The sequence below is a fragment of the Curcuma longa genome, chromosome 17 (genome assembly GCF_044706935.1).
Source record: "Curcuma longa cultivar G26 ecotype Majalengka, Jawa Barat chromosome 17, ITB_CL_G26_1.1, whole genome shotgun sequence".
NCBI lineage: Eukaryota > Viridiplantae > Streptophyta > Magnoliopsida > Zingiberales > Zingiberaceae > Curcuma > Curcuma longa.
The window spans coordinates 8540177-8554196 of NC_133877.1; the positions used below are offsets into that span (position 1 = coordinate 8540177).

General features: G+C 38.8%; 1 long non-coding RNA gene across 1 annotated transcript; it reads left to right on the forward strand.

Annotated features, from left to right (window-relative positions):
* Positions 1 to 8030: 8030 nt before the first annotated feature.
* LOC141811913 (uncharacterized) lies at positions 8031 to 8510 on the forward strand. Its single transcript, XR_012600207.1, has 3 exons — positions 8031 to 8046; positions 8229 to 8313; positions 8384 to 8510. It is a non-coding gene; the product is annotated as an uncharacterized LOC141811913 (long non-coding RNA).
* The last annotated feature ends 5510 nt before the right edge of the window (positions 8511 to 14020 follow it).

A 14020-nucleotide genomic window follows, 5' to 3' on the forward strand; every position in this document is an offset into this window, starting at 1 on the left:
GAGAATACTTATAATCTCCCGAATTCAAAGTAAGGGCTTTTGAATTCGTGAAATAAATGGGATCAAATTAATGTATGTAAATATATTGTAAATCATCTCTCTTATTTACTTGATTGTATTTCTAGATTTAATTGATTATGCATGTTATCTTTTATTGCACATAATTTAGGATACCGACAATTTGACGAACCCTAACCTTCAGGACTGGTATAGGATTTTGGGAATTGTTCTCAAAATCTAAAATTACAAAATTTATCTAGAGTCTTCACTCGAGTATTGGATACTAGGTGCAACTCCTATATATGTAATAACATAGAGCCTAAGGAACAGTAAAAGACTTGTTTGAAAATTATTACTATGTTTGGTTTTAATAAAGAATATCCTTTCTATTTCTTGTTTAAATAGAAAAGGGTCATATTTGATTTTAGGCAACAATTGTTGTTACCTAATTTGAAATAGAGTTCTTTATGAGACCGAAATATTAAGTAATAGTATCTACGTGTTAGATATTTCGAACAAAGCATTCAATATCGAAACAAACAACAAACGTGCTCGAAAAGATAATCAATTAACAAACGTGCTCGAAAACAACAAACGTGCTCGAATATTGTCTCAGTGGACTTTGCCTTATGCGTAATGGGGTATTAAGAGGCGAAACCGAACCTTGTTGGACATGGTGAGGTTAAAGATAAATCATGCTATTCTTCCAAGAACATTTTAGGCAACACACTTGAGACAACTGTTTACTTGTTAAACAGAGTCTCAACCAAGGTGGTCTCTGCTACTCCATACGAGATATAGAATACTAAAATCTTGTTTATCTTAATTGGAAATATGAGGTTGTCCGATTACGTGAAGAGGACTGTATCAGATCAGCTGTAGGCTAAATCTAATAAATATCTATTGGATACCCTAAGGAAACGAGGGGTTACCAATTATATTCTCTCATGGAACAAAAGCGTTTGTTTCACGTCATACCGTATTCCTGGAAGAGTTTCTCTTGTAGGAAACAGTGGGAGCTGAGTTAGAACTTCGTGAAGTTCAAGAGACTCAAATAGACATAAATGAGACACCTAGTCGTGAGCCACAACCGATTGCATATAATGATGAGCTATCGGCTGAACCTATTGAGACACAACCTCTTCGCAAATCAGTAGGACACGTAATATTCCAGAGAAATATGGATTTCTCGTAAGTGAATCAGATGATGTGTCACTTGTCGAGCATGAGTAAACTACTGATCATGAATTTTTTTTGAAAAGTTTAGAAAGGGATAAATGGTTTACAACCATGAAGTCGAAAATGAATTTCATTAATGTCAAGTTTGAAACTCGGTGGAATATGTTGGGTCTCAAAGATGTCCACATCTTCACAATGGCATGATAACTGGCTGAAGACCAAGTTGGTGGAGACTTGGCAGGAAGACCATGGTGGTTGAACCTTAGCGAAGCATCAGGTGAAGTCTGGGCTGGTCTGGAGGACCACGCCGCAGCAGAAGTCTGGGTTAATCAAGAGGACCAAACACCAGGCAGAAGTTGGACGTGGTCGTGTCGAAGCTCGGGCCGTCGCAAAAGAATAACGTTGGTCGAAGTTGTGTGATTCATGCACTGACCGTAGCTTTATATAGGCATTATCAAATTTATCTAGATCTGCAAATGTTTAAAAAAGCACAAAACTTGATTCACACCTAGTAGTTTATCTTATCTAGGATCAAAGAATAATTCAAATAATATATATATATATTATTTTTATAAAAAATTTTATCCTCTTTAAATAATTATTGTAGGAATAATTTTATCATTTAATAAAATTTCAGATTAGAAAAATAAATAATAATGAAGATTAATTTTGCAGAGTTCACATGCAAAATTAATTTTATCCATATACCAAATAAACTCTATAAAATAGATTTAGTATAATAATAAAATATACTAAAATACAGACTATTTAAAATTAATTAGATCCTGTCAATCCAGACCAGGATCTAACCAGGCCTCAACTTAGATCACCCAAGTGGGTCTAAGTTAGACCACGCCTAAAGTTCCAAAATGGAACTCGTCCTCACTGGTTTGCTCCTCCAGTGACTTACCTTACTTACCTTAGTGCAGGACTTCTCTAACCCACCAGGTCTTTTGCCAAGGCTCAACCATCATGGTCTTCCTGCCAAGTCTCCACCAACTTGGTCTTCAGCCAGTTATCAGCCCCTGCCGACCCAACTAGACTTCCTACCAGGACTCAACCATCCTGCGTTGGGATCGTCCCGGTGCAATGCGCGTGTCTACACGTTTCACAAACGTACGCAGTAGAAATATAACAAATAATTAATAGTAATTATTAAACAACACACGCATGCATAGCAGGTATTAACAAGTACAAGGCATGACAGGAAATTAAAATTTTCTGAATAACAATTATTCTACTTGCATAATTAAATTTGCACAATAAAATTATTCTAAACGTGTACCTCGCGATGACGATGTTGAGCCGTGTTGGTATCAATCGAGCGGCCCTCGTTGAAGTCCCGCCTCTACTGGTGATCCACGCCAAGCTCCCGTCTGGACGGCTTCGGAAGCCACGAGTCGCGTCATCGTCTTCGGTACTAGTCGATGATCGACGATGATCGAATCGAGAGAAGCCTTATTTCGGAACTACGCAACAACAGTTGTCGCGATCATTCCGGGGCTTTCTAACTATCATCGAGAATCATATTCTTGATGTAGTGTTCGGTGGTCAATCATTGATCGCTAATTCAGAACAAAATGATTGGATCCTTTCCGACGATAATGGAACATTCACCGAAAACTTCGCAAGTTTCCGCGAACAAGATCCGTTACATGGCCGAACAAGAACAAGCTTTCTCCTCCGGCAACCAAGCTCCCGGTGGCAAGCAACCAAGCTTTTGGTGGAAAGCAACCAGCCGACAATCAAGCTCCCGGTGGCAAGCTTCCTCCGACAGCAAGAGAGGAAGAAGTGAGCTCCAGCGACCTTGCTCTTCACGGCAACAGCAGAGGAAGAACCCATCTTCAGCGGCACTGACCTCTCTGGTGGCATCCTCTCCGGCAGCAGGAGAGAAAGAAGTGAGCTCCGACGGTGCTCTCGTACTGTAGCAAACCACCGGGAGGTTTACTTTGGTTCGCTTGGTTCACTAACCAAACGAACTCCGATTTGACCCAAACCAGTTTTGTTCATTTCGTCTTCGCAAGACGAATCTCCTCATCTCATCCGTTCTGCCAAAATCTCTTCCATCATGAACCAAACCAAGTTGGTTCAATTCGGTTCAAAACTGAATCATTTGGTTCACTAACCAAACGGTCTCTGATTTAAACGAAATCAATTTCGTTCGTTTCGTCTTCGTAAGACGAGTTCCATCATTTTGTCCATTGTCTGGTCCAACCAGATTTTATTTCTCTCATTCTGAGAATCCAATTCTCAAACTCGTTTTAAGTCCTTCGGAGAACTTGTTGTGCGTGTGACCCAATAGGTTCCCGGTTATGTTGGCCGTCCGTAATTAACCATTAATTACGGAACGATCATGAGTGACACCTAGTAGTATATCATGATCCCCAATTGATCAAAAAATCAACGATTGATTCCAGAACATCTTCTAAACCCTTCAGCAGCTACACTGAATCGTGCCTCGTTCCTTTCACCGTCTTATACCCGCTTGGTTCAGGACATGGTCTATGTGTCGGTCCCCACTAGGCTGACTACGTCACACCTAGCCCAAGCTGCTTTCTTGTCCTGTGGATTCAAGTTACTTGTACATGTGTCCAAGAGTCTCGTACTCTTAACATGTAATGCTTTGGCCAAAGACTTTTAGTAACAATCCTGACAAGCGGCCGCAAGGTATACGTCTCCTTTTCCAAGGAGCGGTGAATCCTCTGTGGGCTATTCAAACACCTTCGGACACTTCGACTTATACCCAATCATCTCGGGTCCACACCTCCTCGGAGATGCTTACTTAAGATGTCAAAGTATAAGCCTCCATGACCAAGGTGACTTGAATACCGCAAGTCAAAGGAAACTCGCACTTAAGCTGCATTGAGATCTTCATTGACATATATATCGAACCATATGAAGTCTCAAAGCAGGTCACTCCAATGAACTGGTTACCTTTAACCAGCATCCACGTTTAACTCTCAACATCTAATGTCGACAGCAGTGAGATCAGCTGCTTGGCTAACCAAGGAGTTCAAAACGTGCTAGTCTCGACAGAATCGATGACGTCCGTGCTCATCAATTCCTCGACTAGGGATAATTTCAATACGTTCATAATTACACGTGTAGAGATGCTCACTAGTTGTGATCCAATCACAAATTCTCTCACGCTATGAATCGTATTGCGGACATTCAGTATTTGAGTTTAAGATCCAATCAAACACATATGGAATGTGCACTCAAATAGTGAATTGCTATTTATCCAATAAATAGTATAACCGTAAGGCGATTGCCTTAGGACACCTCTCAAATTAACAGACTCCCACTTGGCCTAAGGCCAATCGCCATGGTATCCAATACCAAGCGTCTCTATGTGTTCCTCAAACTTATTTTGAGGTAGAGATTAAAGGATCCGCAAGGTTCCTTTCGATGGGAATCTTCTCGATTGTATTTCTCTTCTACGAATGATCTTTTGATCTATTGATATCGCCGAAGCACGTGTTTGGATCGACGGTGAGACCTAGGTTCCATCGCTTGCGCGATTGCTCCATTGTTGTCGCAGTAAGCAAGTAACGCTTCAACAATGGTTGGAACCATTCTAAGTTCAGTGATGAACTTCCTGATCCAAACCGCTTCGTTAGCTGCTTCACAAGCTGCAATGTTGTCTTATTTGAAACACTTTCAACTTATTGCGTCATAATTTAAAGCGAATATGTACCCAGACTGAGACTCAGAATCATTCTGGTCTGTCTGGTAGCCGGTATCCGTATACCTGCATGTAACCATATCACCTTCTCCATATACCAAGACCAAATCCTTATTTCCTCGCAAGTACTTTAAGAATTATCTTGACAGCCGCCCAATAATCCATTCCTGGATCTAATCGGTATCCGCTCGTAACACTCAGAGCACATGATACGTCGGGCCTCGTACACATCATAGCATACATGATTGATCCTTTTGCCGAAGCATAAGGAATCATACTCATGTAAATCCTCTCGTCTCTTGTCCGTGGACACGTAGACTTCGAAAGGTGAACCTTTCTTGGATTCAAGCATGCTAAACCACTTTTAGCATCTTGTCTATTTGTGTAGACTGCGAAAGACCAAGCAACCTTTCGATCTATCTCTATAGATCTTAATCCCGTGGATTTAGGTCGCTTCTCTCATGTCTTTCATGGAGAATATTTGACTAACCATAGTTTGACTGACTGTAGAACAGGCATATCGTTTCCTTTTATTAATATGTTATCAACATATAATTACAGGAATACGATCGCACTCCCACTAACCTCTTTATACACAAAGGGTTCGTCGGATTTTGTGAGAAATCAAACTCTTTGATTGCCTCATCAAAACGGATATTCCACCGAGTTCCAAACTTGGCATTAATGAAATCCGTTTCCGACTTCATGGTTGTAAACCATTTATCCCTTTCTGAACTTTTCAGAACTTCTTCATGATCAGTAGTTTACTCATGCTCGATGAGTAACACGTAATCTGATTCACTTACGAGAAATCTATATTTCTCTGGAATATTACGTGTCCTACTGGATCCACGAAGAGGTTGTGTCTCAATAGGTTCAGCCGATAGCTCATCACTATGAGCAATCGGTTGTGGTTCGCGACTAGGTGTCTCATTTATGTCTATTTGAGTCTTTTGAACTTCACGAAGTTCTAACTCAGCTCCCACTGTTTCCTGCAAGAGAAGCTCTTCCAGGAATACGGTATGACGTGAAACAAACACTTTTGTTCCACGGGAGAATATAATTGGTAACCCCTCGTTTCCTTAGGGTATCCAATAAATAGACATTTATCAGATTTAGCTTCCAGCTAATCTGATACAGTCCTCTTCACGTAAGCGGACAACCTCATATCTTCACGTAAGATAATCGAGGTTTTACTATTCCATATCTCGTATGGAGTAGCAGAGACTACCTTAATCGAGACTCTGTTTAACAAGTAAACAGTTGTCTCAAGTGCGTTGCCTAAAATGTTCTTGGAAGAATTGCATGATTTATCTTTAACCTAACCATGTCCAACAAGGTTCGGTTTCGCCTCTCAATACCCCGTTACGCTCGGGTGTATACGACGGAGTCCATTGAAACAATATTTCATTGTCTCTAAGATAATCCTGAAACTCTTGACTCAAGTATTCACCACCTCGATCGGATCGAAGTGTTCTAATACTCTTGTCAAGCTGTTTTCTACTTCAATTCTGAATTCTTTGAACTTTTCAAAGTTCTCAGATTTGTATTTCAATAAATACATATACCCTAATCATGAACGATCATCGATAAAGGGTATTGAAGTAGTTATAACCTCCTCGTGTTTGAGTTAACTTTGGACCAGACACATCGGAATGTGTACGGCCAAGCAACTCTCCCACTAGTTCACCTTTTTCCGAAAAAGGTGATTTAATCATCTTGCCTATAAAACATGAATCGCATATATCAAATGAATGTAATTCAAATGATTCCAAACTACCAACCGTTTGGAGTTCGGTCATGCGTTTCTTGCTTATATAGTCAAGACGATAATTTCGTGAGTAGGAGGTTAATTGATTATCTTTTCGAGCACGCTTGTTGTTTGTTTCGATATTGAATGCCTCGTTGGAAATATCTAACACGTAGACATTATTACTTAATGTTCCGGTCTCATAAAGAACTCTATTCCAAATTAGGTAACAGCAATTGTTGCCTAAAATCAAATAGGACCCGTTTCTATTTAAACAAGAAATAGAAATGGATATTCTTTATTAAAACCAAACATAGTAATAATTTTCCAAACAAGTCTTTTACTGTTCCTTAGGCTCTATATTATCACATATATAAGAGCCACACTTAGTATCCAATATACGAGTGCATAAAAAACAATATAATATTCAATTATGAAATTATCACAAGCGGAAGAGACATCAGATGTCTACTTTCCTTTTATGGACTAATGGGTTGATATCCATTAATAGATAAAAATAACCTTAGAGGGAGTCCAATAAGCTATTTTTAGCTATAATGGTAGGTAGCATGTATCACGTATACCACTACATAAAAATAGCATAATAGCGACAAATATTTGCGACGAAATCTATTCGTTGCAAATTTGCAACAGAATCCGCAACAAAAACAAAATTCATCACAAAATTGAACTGACATTTACGACGAAAATACATTTGTTGCAAATTCAGCAACATATAATTTTCGTCACAAAATTCGTTGCAACTGAAATATTCATTGCTAAATTCGTTACAAATTTGCGACGAATATGACATTCGTCGCAAATAGGCAATGAAAAATTTTTTTTCGTTGGCAAATCGGCGCCAAAATGTGAGATCTATAGGATTTTGACGACGAACTCAAGGTTCCTTGCTAACTTTGCAACGAATAAAAAGTTCATCGCAGATGTTGCAACGAATAAGTAAATTCGTGGCAAAAGCTACAATGAACACCAAATTCGTTGCAGAATTTCCAATGAAATCTATGTTTGTTGCTAAATTTGCAACGAAATTCGTATTCGTTGCAGATTTGGCAACGAATTTGGATATTCGTTGCAAAATCTGCAACGATTTCGGTGTTCGTTGCAGATTTTGCAACGAATCTGTATTTGTTGCAAAATCTACAACGAATTTAGCGACGAATCATTTTCGTCGTCAAAATTTTTTACTTAACCTAGATCTGAAATCATTTCCCCTTCTTTTCTCTCGCAACACGTCGTCGCCTCCCTCTTCCTCTCTGTCTCGCTCGCTCTTTTCTCGCCGCCGGCCCCTTTTTCGCGAATCAATCGGCCGGATCTCTTCGTTCTCGCAACACGCCGCCGCCTCCCTCTTCCTCTCCATCTCGCTTGCTCCTTTCTCGCCGTCGACCCCTTTTTCAGAAAGTGTTGCCCTAAGGTATCACAGTTTGCGAAAAGTGTTGCCGTAAGGTATCACAGTTTTTCTATTTCCTCTTATTCTCCATCTTTTTTCCCATTTGAAGAAGATTGGATTTTTCGTGCGAAAAGGATTACATTTACTGTTTTGTTCGGTCTGTTGGGAATTTTCTGTTGATTCTCTACTTTTATTCCATAACGAAGGACAAGGCTATCAAGAGGTTGCTTGTGAGGAATATAGTGGAGCAAGCTGCTGTGAGGGATGTGCAAGAGGCGTGTGCCTATGATGGTATTATATTTTTGTTTGAATTATTTGGCATCTGTCATTCTTGGTGGCTAAAGGTTTTTAAACATCTTAGGATACACGCTTCCGAAATTGTATATCAAGGTGCAGTATTGTGTCTCCTGCGCAATCCACTCCAAGGTTGTCAGGGTGAGGTCTCGCACTGATAGGAGGAACCGAGAGCCACCACAGCGCTTCAGACGCCGGGTATTGAATCTCCATGGATTTTTACTAATGTGTTATTATATTTACTTGCCTTCATATTATATCTTTGTAAATGGCTTTAATGAATGCATTGTAGTATTCGTAATATCATTCTCTCGTGCTACTACTTCTCTGCTTTTATGCTCGCTATGGATGAATGCAAGGTTTTTGGCATCCTTTACATGCTTTAAGCAGGTGCAATTGTTCATTTTTTGGTTTTGCATGAAACATTTACCTAATTTTTGTTAGTAGAGGTGTAGAATATGGAAATTTATACCTACTGGATATTTTTGCCTTTGCATTATTATCATCTAGACAAGTAAACCACCCATGAAAAATTTCGTCCTTATTATCCAGACACTTAATTTGATAACTCTCAACTCTTTCAAGAGGAATGCCAATTGTGTGTTCTGTTGTTCGTATGGAGGTTGATGCCGATTAAGTTTCCTTTTGAAGAAACGATGTTGGGAAAGCTGGGTAAAGTACCAAAATGCAACCTTAAATTTTTTTCACCAAAACAAGCTCTAGGTGCTCATGGTTGTCCATGATCATTCTTAATATATAAGAACTTTGATTTTGAATAGTTGCAAGATCTAATAAGCTTTGAACAATGGAGCTCAAGAGATGAGGATTTGAGGATGTATGTTAGCAAGTGGAGGATTGAATCCCCTTCTATAGGAATTGGGAGGCACCTATAAGGTCACAAACTAAATAGGACTTAACACTTCATTTTAATTATGAATGTGAAAGATCAAGGCTCATCCTTTAATCTTGAATTTAATTAAGAGATGAGGATTTGAGGATGTATGTTAGCAAGTGGAGGATTGAATCCCCTTCTATAGGGATTGGGAGGCACCTATAGGGATTTGAGGATGTATGTTATCAAGGCTCATCCTTTGCCTTGTTTATTATTGTTATTATTTCAAGTTAGGCTTGTTTGTTTGTCTTACTGTTGCTTTCTGCTTGTATGAAATAACTGAAGTGTGCATCTTGCATTCAAACATTCAACCAAAAAAAATGAAGCCTCGAGTTTTTCCCTTATTAACTTTGTCATAAACCTGCCTTCAAAGTTGCCCTAAACCTTAAACCCTAATTAAACCCTAAATTCTAAATCCTAAATTCTACCCTAAACCTTAAAGCGTAAATCCTAAAACCCTAAAACTCTAATTTTGAAATCTTATACCCTAAATCCTAAACCCTAAATTTTAAACCCTAAATTTTGAAATCTTATTTAGCATTTTATTAGAGTTGCAAGTAAATCATTCATATATTTAAACCCTATCATAATACTGTTTATTTTTTTTAACAGGTTTTCTAAAAAAATTTCAGAAAAAGGTAAATCTTTACATATTTAGTTTAATTTATAGATTTAAGTTTTAATTTTAAGCATGATACTTTCTTTTTATCATATTTTTTTTTGCAGGAGAAGAAAAGATAGCGACGGAGAAGGTAGTAGAGTCTCCGGAGAGCACCGACCACGATGATTTGATTATATCTTTTCTTCATATTCAGACTTTGTTATATTGGTATTTTGTATGGATTTGATGGATTAGTTTGTAGACACTTTGTAGATACTTTGTATGGATATTTTGTACGGATTGTGCATCATTTTGATGCTAGGATGATATGGATTGTATATATCGATGTTATGGATTGATATTATGTATGGATTGATATTATGTTATGGATTGACGTGATGTATGGATTGATGTATAAATGAATGTTGTTGGTATATGGATATTTGTTATTGATGTATGTTGATATTTGTATGTGACAGGTAAAATGTATTTTGTGAATCAATCCATTCGGATCGATATTTGTATGTATCTATGAAATAACCAAGAAATGAATAGAATCTGTAGGAAAAAATTAAATTTTGCGATGAATTTTGCAACGAAAATTACTTTTGTTGCAAATTGACAACGAATTTTGCGACAAAAATGTGTTTGTCGCAATTCTATCGTAATCTACTTTTTATCAAAATTCTGCAACGAAAAATGGTAGTCGTCGCTAAAGTCGTTGCAAATTGGCAACAAACTACTAGTTTGTTGCCAAATTGCAACGAATAGTGTTCGTTGCAAATTTGCAACGAATCCTATTCATTGCCTATTTGCAACGAATCCTGTTCGTTGCAAATTTGCAATGAACTGCTAGTTCGTCGCCAATTGGCGACGAATTCTGTTCGTTGCCAATTTGCAACGAACACTGTTCGTTACAAATTGGTAACGAAAGTTGCGACGAATCCAGATTTTTATTGCAGAAATTTACGATGAAAAAAAAAATTTGTTGCTAATATTTACGACGAGTTATTCGCAACAAATTTATATTTGTTGCAAAATTCATTATAAAAAATTTTACAACGAATTCTTTCACAAAATTCATTGCAAATTTCATTGCAGAACCATTTTTTTTTGTAGTGATAACCAGAAATCTATTGGGTCACACGCACTATAAGTTTTTTGGAAGAACTTAAAACGAGTTTGAGAATCATATTTTCAGAACAAAAGAAATCGGGTGAGATCGGACAAAGGTAAAATGATGGGTTTCATCTTATGAAGATGAAATAAACAAAATCAAAAATATTCTGGTTATCGAACCAGACAAATCAATTTTAAACCAAAGATTGAACCAACTTGGTTTAGTTTGTGATGGAAGGCATTTTGGCAAAATGGAAGTTATGATGGACTTCGTCTTGAGAAGACGAAATAAACAAAACTTGTTTCGGTCAAATCAGAGTTTGTTTGGTTGCAGAATTAGATGATTTTGGTTGTGAACTAGTTTAAACCAGACTTGAACCCGGTTTAAGCTGAACTGGGCCTGAACCCGATTTAGGGAAAACCCTAAATCGGTTAATCCTGGTTCAGAGAAGCATTGTTCTTCTTCTCAAAAATGCACAATCACGCATTCCTCCACTACCGTGCGTCGCCCGTGAGCAAGAAAGGCCACAAATCCAGCCAATACGAAGAAAGGAAAGGAATCCAATTCTTTCCCTTATGCTTGCTCATCTCAATTGGCGGATCGCAAGTTGATGGGGAAGGAAATCACGGTAACCGCCTCTAATTAGCCAGCGTGCGAAGGGGATCTTGGCAGGAGATTAGGGTTTCGGGCTCGATCCTTTTAAAAGGGAGAGGTTGTCAGCAGCTTGAAGGTGTGTGAAACCCTAGACTCAACCTTTCTCCCTTGCCCGAGCCACTGCTATGTTTTCAGCCTGATCACGCGAGGAAGAAAGCATTGTTGTGTTTTGGTTTCTTGTTTCTCTGATCGCCGAAAAACACCTCTGCTGGTGGAGCTTCCTATTTTGCTCAGTTGTTTGCTACCGGAGATCCTTATTGCTTACCACCGCTAGCCAAAGGACCTCGCCGGAGCTGCTGTCGGAAGAAGAATCTTGCTGCCAGATATTGCTTCCGAAATTTGGATTTCTGGGAGTCACCATCATCACCGAAAAGGTTCCGGTAACTTGTCTTTGTAACATCACCGGAATCAGATTACCGGCGATCATTAGGAAACCCCAGAAATGAACGCAATGTGTGTTGTTGCACGTTTCTGATATTAGGGTATTCTTCTATATCGACCGTTGCTGATTGACGGTTAGTACCGCGACTAGCAACACGACTTGTACTTGAGAAGCTGTCCCAACAAAACTTGGTGTGGATCACTGATAAAGGTAGACTTCGAGGAAGTTGTTTAATTCATGCTATTTTCACTGAGCGTCATATGTCAGGTATACGTAGAATAAATTTGTTATTCTGAAAATTTTATTTTCTCAGCAATTCCACCATTGTATTTTGCAAGCGTGCGTTGTGGATGTTGTAATAACTTAGTTTATTATCTGTTTTCCTTATGTTATGTAGGTTTTTGAAACGCATAGACACGTACAACGTACCGGGCCGATTCCAACACATGACACCTGAAGACCTCGATCAACTACTTCATAGGGTAGTGCTGGAGGCATTGTGACAACAACAACTCTTATAACCCCCTACGGTGGACACTCCTCCTCCCTTAACTGACGCTACCCCCTTTGGTCAAACACTACCACCTTTCGGAGAGGTTCCGCCGGCTCTGGTCTCAATTAGAAAGGGTGCAACTCCTATGGATGAAAACTTGCATGAATCACAAGTCGGGGAAGGGCCTTCGGACAACCGCAAAGGAAAGACTCCCACCCTCAATGGGATATTTAAGAAACACCTTTCGCCCGAGAAGTTCGTGAGCAGGAGTTGCCCCGCTATTTCTGACAATCACAACAGGGCAAATATATAGGGTTATCCAATTCGGAAGACCATTTATGTTGTTTCAAGAATGCCTCCCTACTACACTAATACGTAGATGATGTGAAGTGTCAAGATTTCTGGAAGACTTTGTCAGGTTCAACTCAATGATGGTTCAATCAGCTCCCCACCCCTTCTATTCACCCCTTCAAGGATTTCAAAGTTGCTTTCTTGTATCAATTTTGTTGGGACCGATACATTTGCTAGAGGGGGTGAATAGCAATTCTTCAAATTTTCCTACGAAATCGTTAGCGGAAGCGAAAATAAAAGCAAAGAAAAGATCACAATCACTAACCCGTTGATTTACTTGGTATCCACCTCTACGAGATGACTAATCCAAGGATCCACACACACAAACGACCTTTTTCACTATGAAAAATTCTCCTTTTCAAAGAATACTTTAAAGGTGGAGAAACCCTTACAGAATCAGCCTCTTCCCTTCACAGAATATAGACTGAAGTTTGAGGAAGAAGGAAAAAGTGCACACTTAAGCACATTTAAAAGTATCCTCCCCATCGGAGTCACTGCTATTTATCTGTGCGACTGAAGTAAACCAACTATTAATTTTATCTATCTTAGAGATAATAAAATTAATAGGTAAAATCTCCTCTTACAAATGCTAGAATTCTTATACATCCACACGATCGTGGCATACGTAATTCCCGGTGTTTGAGGTGTTGGTGAATTTAAATTATATTGTTTGAGGAATCAATATGATTTTAAATTCTAAAGTTTTCTGACCAAGTAATTAATTTGTGATTCTCAGGATTTCAGTATGGCTTTCAACCCACTTGCTGTCATTCTAAAAGAAAATAAACTTACTGGTCCAAATTACATCGATTGGAAATGGAACTTGGATATTATCTTAACTGCTGAGGAGTACAAATTTGTACTTTTCAAGGTTTGTCCTAGTGTGCTTGATAAGGATCTTACTGAAGAGGAAATAGAGAGACATAGGAAATGGGTTAAGGCAGATGAGATGGCGCGGTGTTACATTTTAGCTTCTATGTCAAATGTGCTGCAACATCAGTATCAGGTCATGCCTACTGCCTATGACATGATGCTCAATCTCAAAGAACTCTTCGGAGACCAAAATCGGGCTGCCAGGCAGGTGGCCAAGCAGTTTGGACATTGGAAGGTAGACTGTCCTCTTAGAAAGGAGAACAATAGAGGTGTATCTTATTCATTAGTAGTTGAAATATGTTTAGTGGTACCTGGTGTGTAGATACGGGAGCCACTGA